The sequence below is a fragment of the Mytilus galloprovincialis genome, chromosome 3 (assembly GCF_965363235.1).
Source record: "Mytilus galloprovincialis chromosome 3, xbMytGall1.hap1.1, whole genome shotgun sequence".
NCBI classification, from domain to species: Eukaryota; Metazoa; Mollusca; class Bivalvia; order Mytilida; family Mytilidae; genus Mytilus; species Mytilus galloprovincialis.
Window position 1 is genome coordinate 48,238,786 of NC_134840.1, and position 11,107 is coordinate 48,249,892.

General features: G+C 33.9%; 1 long non-coding RNA gene across 4 annotated transcripts in view; it reads left to right on the forward strand.

Moving 5' to 3' along the window:
• Positions 1–10,592, forward strand: part of LOC143068174 (uncharacterized) — a 30,669-nt gene extending 20,077 nt beyond the window's left edge. For all 4 annotated transcript variants that reach the window (XR_012976124.1, XR_012976127.1, XR_012976125.1 and 1 more), the window contains 3 exons: positions 2,153–2,510; positions 5,641–5,797; positions 9,991–10,592. This is a non-coding gene — a long non-coding RNA (uncharacterized LOC143068174). The remainder of the gene's footprint in view (positions 1–2,152; positions 2,511–5,640; positions 5,798–9,990) is intronic.
• Positions 10,593–11,107: the final 515 nt, after the last annotated feature.

Consider the following 11,107-nt stretch of genomic DNA (forward strand, 5'->3'; position numbering starts at 1 on the left):
ATAGAGAATAATTGCCAAAATGTATAAAGACTAGAGAAAAGTGTCTGAAAAAATAAAGAATACAGAGTTGAACGACCACCTATCAAGACTCTTTACTATTCTTCACCTTTACTGTAAAGTAAAATGGTAGATTGCAGGAAAGTTTCCAAAAAGAAATACATTTGGTTCCGCCGGTATAACACAGCTAGTTTTAAAATTCAGTAAGTCATGGACTGCTGGGCCCGGTTGTTCATCTTTTGGTTAAATTTTAACCTATTGTTAAATATCGTAACCCTTGGTAAAAGAAGATTGTCAAAAATACTTAATTTACTTTCAGGCATGTCCATTTTTGTTTGTCAAAAAGATGTTAACGTCATAATGAAATGACGTCGCTTTCATCTATGCTTTCGTAGACCATCGCACTTTAGCGTACACCAACGCACTTTAGCGTGGCCATCGCACTTTAGCGTACACAAACGCACTTTAGCGTGGCCATCGCACTTTAGCGTACACAAACGCACTTTAGCGTGGCCATCGCACTTTAGCGTCCCTATCGCACTTTAGAGTCCTACATATATAATCTTGCAGACTTAGATATTGAAATACCGATATGACATTTACTCTTATTAGATTTTTTTTGCACAAAAATAATTAAGAATTTGATATTTGATATCTCACATGTAACAAATGTTGCAGACATATACAACTACATCTTATTTTTAGTTCATTAGGTAAGGATAAGTCGATTTCATCTTACATTTCTGATCCTTATTAATTTTATATTATGTCGCACAATATGTAATCATGGCCAAGTATACAGATGTTCACTTCAGAACAATGTTGTATTATTGTTAGACTATGGATTATAGTCTTCAAATAAAAACAGTTGACATAACTCAATCGATTGCTTGTCGATAATTCTGGTATTCGTGTTACATGCATATTGGATCACACTAAGATATATTCACCAAACACATTTATAATGATAAAAAGGGAGTCTGGTTCTGGCTGGTCTTGAAATATATTCTAACATTTAACTGGGTTTCATGTATTTAAATAGTTAAAGATATGTATAACTCCGTGATGAATTTTATATATTTGCCAGTGGCAAATATTTCATGCATATCAAGGACGAATTTATTTGTCTAAAGACTCGTATTAAAGTCATTTAAACCGTTACAAATATAATCCTCTCCATGCAAATCACCAGGAAGAAAAATATCACTATTACAAAGAAGTGTATGGTTTGAATTCTTCCGTTGATATCATTCATGTTTGTATGTATAAAACATAGTTCAATGCGCATTATCTATAGTCTTTTTTAAAAATTTAATTAACTGTTGGGCTCGTACCATCATGTCCACGTCGGAAAAAACAAATAAGCGATGGATATTGTCTAGTCTATCTGAACATAACTTGATACAAATATAATCAGACTGCTTAATCCTTCAAATACAAATAATACAATAACAACATAACTAGCTCTGGGTTAAAATAAACGAATTTAATTAAAGATGGCTTATTAGAAATGTATCTTTTCTTCCTACTATATGTGAGACAGATTTCATTTTGTTATAAAATAATGAAACAAAAGAACTTGCTAAAGGCTTTAGACAAATTTGTCCATTAGTGATTAATTTAATTCTAAATTTGATGAAATGGTTGTTTATATAAATCCCAGGTCTTAAATATGTTGTAACGTTCACATTCCATACAGTAAAGGGTTAAGGTATACTTACAAATGTTGAAGGTACAATTCAGGAACTGTACTGTTACAGGCTGTTGGACTGAATGTGTGCTCTATTCTCATTTTAAGTCATATTCAAATAAATTATAGAACATTTTGAAACATACATGTATTATACATTTTAACATTTGGATATAGTTAATTACGATAAAATTGAGATTGGAAATTAGGAATATGTTAAAGAGATAACAACCCGACCTAAGAGCAGAAAACAGCCAAGGCAACCTGTGGGTCTTCAACACAGCGAAGAAAATCCAGCACCCGGTTGTCTATTCTGCTCCCGGATTCTGCTTCAATTTTATACATCATGTACCATTTAAGTATATGTGCATATTAGATTTAAATTATACAATCCCTCTGAAAATTAATTCTAAAAGTAAAAGCAATAAAAGCATTTTAAACTTGACTGATTTTTGTTTGTTTCAGATGACATCATTATGTGAAAGATGACTTCAGAATTTTGTGATGTTTGTGAGTTACCAGAACTTCCAATAGATCCATTAACAATCTGGGAACATATACCCTGCCCACCAGACGAATTTAAGGACGATTTATTCTCTAACGATTTATTGACCAAATTGGGACCAGAAAAAGGGATGTCAATAATTCTAAATATAGCTAAAAGATGTGATATTAAAGTGCCAAAACTATTTCCGACATCGGGTCACGTGAGTGGTGCTTGGATTTTTGACACGTGTGGTCAGGACTGTATCTCTACTACTGTAGGAATTTGTCTTTCTGTTCTTCTAGTCATGGTTGTTATAACACTCGCCGGGTTTGCAAGGTAAGCGATATTATTTGACAGAACATGCATTTATTATGAAAGTAACGCCGCAATCTAATTATATATATAGTTTTATACTTTGTTACATGTAAAGTCATATACATGTATTTTTTTTTTATCATATACCATATTAGAATGTCGTACTGAGTAAGCAAATACTATAAATCAATAGACATTTAGCAATGCAAGACTTTTATAGCTGACTATGCGATATGGACCTTTTGCTCATTGTTGAAGGCTGTACGGTGATCTATATAGTTGTTAATTTCTGTGTCATTTGGTCTTTTGTGAAGAGTTGTCTCATTTGCAATCATACCACATCTTCTTTTTATATAAATAATAAACCATTACTTCAGTAACTAAACACCCAGCAACACGACACATTTTCAACATTTACAGCTAGAATGAAATTCAAAACAGTGTGGCTGTGGCCATTGATTGACACATTAAATTCATCCATTGACTGGGACAATTTAGGTGAACGTTTGTATGTAACGTCCACTGCTCACTATGTACTTTTTAAAGACACTTAAACTATGGGGTCACCAAAGGTTCTCAACACCTTAATAAAGTAATTCGAAAAATTAATCAGAAATAACACGATGTTTTGATTTATATCAATTATATAAATCAAAACATAAAGGTTATTCCTGATTAATTTTTCGAATTATTTTATAATTAAAGGCTTTAAGAAACCTTTGGTGACCCAACAGTTTAAATGTCTATCGTAGGTACGTCGTGAACAGTGGTCGTTACAGACAAACGTTCACGTAAATTGTCCCAGTCAATGGATGAATTTTATGTGTCAATCAATGGCCACAGCCACACTGTTTTGAATTTCATTCTACATTGTTTGCTCTGATTTTACTTTTTCGGGGTAAAAAATACGTTTTGAGATCAGTTAATAGTACTTTAATTGAACAAATTGGCACGCAATTTGTTGAAATCTAGCTGCTGTAGGAATTTAAATTCAAAAAGAAATGTTTGTCAAGATATAAGTCTGTTTGTCATTCATTTGGGGTTTTCATTTGGTCTTTTGTGAAGAGTTGTCTCATTGGCAATCATACCACATCTTCTTTTTATATAAATAATAAACCATTACTTCAGTAACTAAACACCCAGCAATACGATAAAATTGAGAATGGAAATGGGGAATGACTGTGCCAAAGAGACAACAACCCGACCATTGAAAAAAACAACAACAGAAGGTCACCAACAGGTCTTCAATGTAGCGAGAAATTCCCGCACCCGGAGGCGTCCTTCAGCTGGCCCCTAAACAAATATATACTAGTTCAGTGATAATGAACGCCATACTAATTTCCAAATTGTACACAAGAAACTAAAATTAAAATAATACAAGACTAAAAAAGGCCAGAGGCTCCTGACTTGGGACAGGCGCAAAAATGCGGCGGGGTTAAACATGTTTGTGAGATCTCAACCCTTCCCCTATACCTCTAGCCAATGTAGAAAAGTAAACGCATAACAATACGCACATTAAAATTCAGTCCATGAGAAGTCCGAGTCTGATGTCAGAAGATGTAACCAAAGAAAATAAACAAAATGACAATAATACATCAATAACAACAGACTACTAGCAGTTAACTGACATGCCAGCTCCAGACTTCAATTAAACTGACTGAAAGATTATGATTTCATCATATGAACATCAGGCACAATCCTTCCCGTTAGGGGTTTAGTATCATACCATCATAACATATATGAGAAGAACATAACCCGTGTCATGCCAACGACTGGTTTTTGAATAAATGTGTTTAGTTCCGATGCAAAGACCCTATAAGTGAACACATTTTCAACATTTACAGCTACATTGTTTGCTCTGATTTTACTTTTTCGGGGTAAAAAATACGTTTTGAGATCAGTTAATAGTACTTTAATTGAACAATTGGCACGCAATTTGTTGAAATCTAGCTGCTGAAGGAATTCAAACTCAAAAAGAAATGTTTGTCACGATATAAGTCGGTTTGTCATTTGGGATTTTCCTTGTATCAATCAGTTTTATGTCTATGAAAAAAACCCAAAGACCAACACAAGCTGTTTACATCTAAAACAAGATAACGTATTATGGGGTGAAACTACAGGTATCACGTGTGGATCAGACTTTCTTACCCTTCCGGTTCACATGACATCACTTCTGGGACTGTTTTGCTCTGCCTAATGGTGTGTTTTAATTTGAAGACTTGTTTGTTTTTTCGTCGCTTTTGTTTTGTTGTATGCACTGGCGTTTTCGTTTTTTTTTTTACTTTGAATAATCCTATGGTATCTTTCGCGTCCCCTTAACCCTTTAATCATATGTGACAAAGGAAAGCTATATCTCTTATCTCAACTTTCTTTCAATTTCAGACATGTCTGTATCACTAACATCCTATCATCAACAGTCTTAAATTAAACATCCAAGTGGTAATAAAACTCGTTTGAATAGGTCCAAGGACGGCAATTATACCACATCTTCTTTTTTATAAATAAGGCCGTTAGTTTTCTCGTTTGAATTGTTTTACATTGTCATTTCGGGGCCCTTTTTAGCTGACTATGAGATATGGGCTTTGTACAGTGTTGAAGGCCGTACGGTGACCTATAGTTGTTAATTTCTGTGTCATTTTGGTCTCTTGTGGAGAGTTGTCTCATTGGCAATCATACAACATCTTCTTTTTTTTTATTCAAGTACGGGCACTTACCACAGTCTTTGTTTTTTTTTATATACAAGGAACATAACTCGCATATTTGAGAAATGTCACTCGTTCTGCGGTTTTCTATCCCATCCCAACTTGCTTTAACTTATCTAAAAAAATGATTTATCATTTTGAGAATGTCATCACGGTAAATTTTTCATATTTAATTATATAGGGTAAAAAAATAAACAGGGACAGGTGCCTTTACATACAAGCCAAGAATTGCAAAGTTATTCTCTGCTTTGAAGTGTATTCGTATTTTATTAACCCGGAAGTGTGGTCATGAGCTAAGGTGAGCGATACATTGTTCATAAGGATCTAAATTTATATGCTTACAATGGAGGAATATATCTTTCGAAGTTTTTGTTTTTTTTATATACTTTTCCATATTTATACATAAAATCTGTTAATACAGATAACTGATAATGTTGGTTTTTTTACAGGCGTGAGTGTGGTTGGTTCCAGTTATCACGTGATAAATATGTCATAGAACACATAAGCACAATTATATCCGAAGATGGAAATGGAAGTGAATACAAATTTACAACAAAAAGCCAGGATGATGAGTTATCGTCACTATATGTTGCTAGATGGTTCAAGGTAGTGTAAATTGGGACATTAATTCGCAGATTTTTTATAAAGGGAAAATGAATTCATCGGGAAAACGACTAGTGCCAATGGGGCAGGTATAGATCGCGGTTTTAAAGATGCCGTATTTCCTTCTGCAATCTGGTGTGGACTGAAACTATTGATAAGTTTATCTATACATTTATTCCAAAAATGATTGGCTTAAAACCGTTTCATCGTTCGTAGTTCAGATAGTCTCGTGGAATCTGACTTATAATGAAAAGTATTCTAGATAAACGTGTTGTTTTGGCTTACCATGATAGTTAAAATATTGCTATGATTTTTTACGGGTATTTTAATCTTCACCTCGTCGTGTTATAATAAGAAGAAAAAAATACATCAGCTTTAAAAAAAAAGTAATTCATGAATATTCAGATGATGTATAATATTTCTTAAATATGAAACGATAATCATAGAAGTTATTACCAAGATGATATAATTTAACAGCGGGTATAAGTATAGCATGCCGCACAGCATTGTAGTATCTTAATGCCCGCGTCACACTGTCCCGATTTTTACGCCGATGACAACACGATAATGGAAATTTTCAAAATCGGGACTGATCGTATCCAGATCGGGCTATTCGTAGTGCCATCTTTAACCATCTTTAACCATCGGCCACTTTTTCTAGCCTTCGGGGAAAACTTCGGGAAGGGTTCTAAATTTTTTAACATGTTAAAAAATCCCCGAAGGTGCGTCCGATGTTGAGGGTTCGTATTGAGTTCGGTTCACCATCCTCACCATCGTAATGTCACCGGGAATGCATCTTTGCACATCGTATTGCATTCGTGTTTCCATCGTTTCCATCGGGCAGTTTTGACATTACGATGTCTACACGAATGAATCACGAAGATACCCGAAGGTCTTACGATGGCAACACGACTTCGTGAAGACCTCGTAATCCAGTCGTGTTGCCATCGAATAAAAGTACGAAGGCGACAAGATGGAACTACGACGGCAATAAATCCAGCTAAATGTAAGTTAATTTTCGCGCTAAAATACATTTAAAGTGCCATGCGCGATATGCACTGGTCAGTCTAATACGACAGTTAAGAAAGACGTTCACAAAACATGGAGCTCATATCATATGATTCTATGAGAACAAGAAAGGCGACAGCGTTGTTTCTATTAATTCAAATGGAACAAGGAGAGCAGCTATTACAGGCTCAGGATTTACTTTTACAAGAAAAATATTATTTTTTGTCAATTTTTCATATTAAGTAACATAATGAAAATCATAAACGCGCCTCGTACACCAGTTACACGTATATGGGCGTTTTTCGATAAAAACGTATTTTCTTGTCCCAGCCACTTTAAAAAAATGTGTTTGATCTTTGCAAGTACTTTTTTGTGCAGTCAGTACATTGAATTAGATTTAACATTTTTAAGCAAAGAAACAGTTTATTTTTAGAGGGATTGATAAGATATTGACTCCTGAATTGTCCAAAACAACCAAAATGGCATGTCCCTAGACCGCCTGTTCAACATTCATACTCTAAAATATCGTAAAAAAATGAAGAAATAAATGTTATTTTTACTTTACATAAGTTCTTTAATAATTCAAAAGTATGTTCAGAGCCAACATATTTTAATAAACAGCTTTCAATATAGGATTTTTAATTTCAGAAGGTATGTCCCTCACCAAATGTCCACTACGAAACGAAGTCATTAAAATTTGCCAATAAACAGTTTTATAAAATCAATGTAATTTTTGTTTGCAAGAGATATAAACATTAGGGTCTTACAAAAGAAGTGATGCTTTTATAACGGCAATTAAATTGCTGGTAAGAAAAATTGAGCACATCAAATGGACCAGAGTGATACCGTATTTTTGTTAATGTCCACTACGAAACGGGTCAAATCTCCATCAGTATCTGGTTTTAAAATTATGAAAAAAATATCAGTGTACAGCTTAATAAATGCTTTGATGAATACAATCAGTCTTGTTACTATTGCAATATAGGGATTGTGGGGAAAAAATAAAATATGCGAATACGTCCCCTACGAAACGGTCCCCTACGAAACAAGTATGGGAGAAAAACGTTTCGTAGTGGACACTACCACTACCATGCAGTCTTTTTTAAATCTTTTTTCAATTATATTCGTGCAAAACAAATAAAAAGGGTTAGTTTCATGTAATTTTTATTATGTTTTTATTATTAACATATAATAGGGTTGATGTCAATTACGAAACTTTTTGTCCACTACGAAACGGTTTTGTCCACTACGAAACGCATCAAAATGTTCACTACGTAACATGAGTTGTACCTTCATATGTGAAGTACTGTCTAATCTTTATCGATAAAAATGGTTTTCCAATTCAGAAAAAAATGAGATTTTTCTAGTATTCAAAGTAAACAAACTGGAATGTCTATAGGAAACATTTAAAATTGCAAAAAAAATGTGTGTTTAGAAGAAGTTTCGTAGGGGACAAAAGTCCCCTACGAAACAGTACACAAATTATGAAAATAATATCATTTTAAAGAATATTTAAGATTGCACTTTTTGTTTACAAACAGGTCTATAATAGAGGTATTCAAAATAACTCTTGAAATTAAATTTTAGACTAGTTGATTTCCCACTTTTTTTAGGTCTGAAAGATACGCTTTTATTGAAAAACGCCCATATAGGGAAACCAACTTTTTCTTCATTATTCTAATTTTTTAGGTATCGTCTGAGTTGTTGTCACACGAATGTACTCCATAACCATTTTGTTTTCTATATGTCATATTTTGCCGCATTTGTTGCTTTCCCCACATCCTTCCTTTTGTCTATATTATTATGATATTCTCCTGGAAAGAGCTCTTTTTGAATAAAAGGGATCAACGAACCCATTATTACCTTTATTAAGATAGATCAGTAAACATGGGCATAATTATGGGTGATTATTCAGACTAGTGCACACATTTTACAGTTCAAACAAGGCAATGCCGAGCGTGGCATCCCCTCGTATGTAACATATTGGGGACAAATATGGACCGTGCACTATATTTGTATATGACACATGCAGAAAATGGTAAATTGAATATGCATATATTTATAAACTATTTTTTTAGAAATCAACCAAAACATTCAGTAACTGGAAATACCTTTAATATTGTCTTTAGAACCAGCAGGTAAAAAAATGAGCAACCAATTTCCTGTGTATTATGCTATTTCAAGGAGAAAAAACAAGTCCATCTGCATGACCTTTGGCCTTGAACGTAAAAAATGTCAGATCATTACAAGGAGGAACATATACCAAATGTGGTTAAAATCTTTTGAAGCATATTGGTTTTAGAGTGTCCACAAGGGTGATATTGCCTTGTATTACAACTGCCACTGTGACCTTGACCTTTGAACTTTAAAGTCAATAGCGCTTAAGATATTCTTAACGAGTAACACCATACAAAGTTTTGATCATTTTGGTTCTAGAGTGTCCATAACAATTTCATCTACACGCAACTTACACGTAGAAGCCGAGGGGATAATAAACTAAGTTTTATAAGAATTAGACAAAAAGATCGATTTCCCGCCATGCATGGCAGACTTGTACAGAAACGATATGTTGTCGAAATTCTGTTCGTATCTTTTAGACATCGTATGGCCATCGCACCATCATCGTAATCCATCGTTTAGCCTTCGTAATCCATCGTTTAGCCTTCGTGATCCATCGTGTAGGCTTCGGCTGAGATATGAAGCTTAAATACCCGTCTTCGGTTTACCTTCGTATGTCCATCTTTTGCTATCGTATATAATTTCGGCACCATCGTATAGACTTCGTTATTCATCGTACTTGCTTCGGTCACTTTTTGGTATTTTAACGAGATCGGGACCAACTTCGTACGAACTTACAATTTTCGCATTCGGGTGTCCATCGTATATAAAAATCGGGACAGTGTGACGCGGGCATAATAAAAGTCATTATTTATTTTATACCATGTGTTTTCTAATAAATGACAAAAGAGTTGTCCCGTTTCAATACAATGGATATTACATCATATAATTCTTTGAAGTTGAAATCGTTAAGTATTATTTATGTTCCAGGTCTACAGGTTCGTAGGAGAAATATGTTTATTGTTTTTATTTTTTATACGAGTTGACTGGCAAAAATGCCTTTCATATGCTAATGATTTATGACTTTTTATGACACATTTTTCACCTGGTACTGCTTATTTTTATTGCAGATTTTTGTAGCAGAAAACTGCTCAGACAACGAACATTCCATACACAAACATTCGTCCGATTCTCGCTGTATCTGCAAACGTTTAGCAGAACATATATATGAAGACATTGACAGTTGCAAAAGCGAAAATGAGAATACAGGAATTCTTTCAAAGTCGTATAGAAAATACTGCAACACAGATGAAGATTTAGTGCTAATGAAACCAGAAGGAAATGAATGTGATTCAACAGCGGAAATATGCAGCGATAACATTTCCAAGTTTCCCTCAAATGACTATGAAACACTTAGGAAACCCGGAAATAACAAAGATGCAAATTGTGTTGATAATGACAATCCAGTATGTTTTAACCAATCACCGAATGAAATGTATTTAACACAAATAGATGAGAACGAAAGCATTGTTTTGATTTCTAATGACACTTACAATATAAATAGCTTTGAACGTCTCAATTCAAATATCTCCGCACATTCTGGGACGCCACTTCTTCGAAACGATTCGTCAGAGTCAGATTTAATGAATGCTGTTTCCTAATAGTTTACGTTTTACAATAATATTATATGTATTTTTTTTTTTATTAAATGAAGTATTTTATTACATCAAAAGACTTCGTATTTTTAACACAAGTATGCACAGTGTTGATTAACGCGACAACAGACAATACACGTGACAAATAATGCTTCAAACCATAGATATAGAAAAAATGTAAAAACTCCCGAAATAAGGAAAATAAATATTCTCTACATGAATATAACCTGAAAGTCTGAGAATGTTTAATTTTAATTTCTATTTCTGCGAAAACCAGATGAAAATTGCAATATCTTTAAGATTATGAGATGCACTATTTTTAACCTTATAACCCCGTGGAAATCTACGGTAACATCAAGTCGTTACTCTCTCTACCATAGATAAAACATTTGCCTATGTGACTTTCGAGGAAAATAGTTATGAAGTTTACAACGACGAAGAGAAAGCCGACACGCTACTTATCAAGCTCACGTGACCCATGAGCAAGGTCAGTTAAAATCAGACCGAAACTTAGCAATATTTATAATTTCAGAGATCAGCGAAAACCAGAGAAAACTGATACACATCTACAATGATTCTTTTTTTAAAAGTG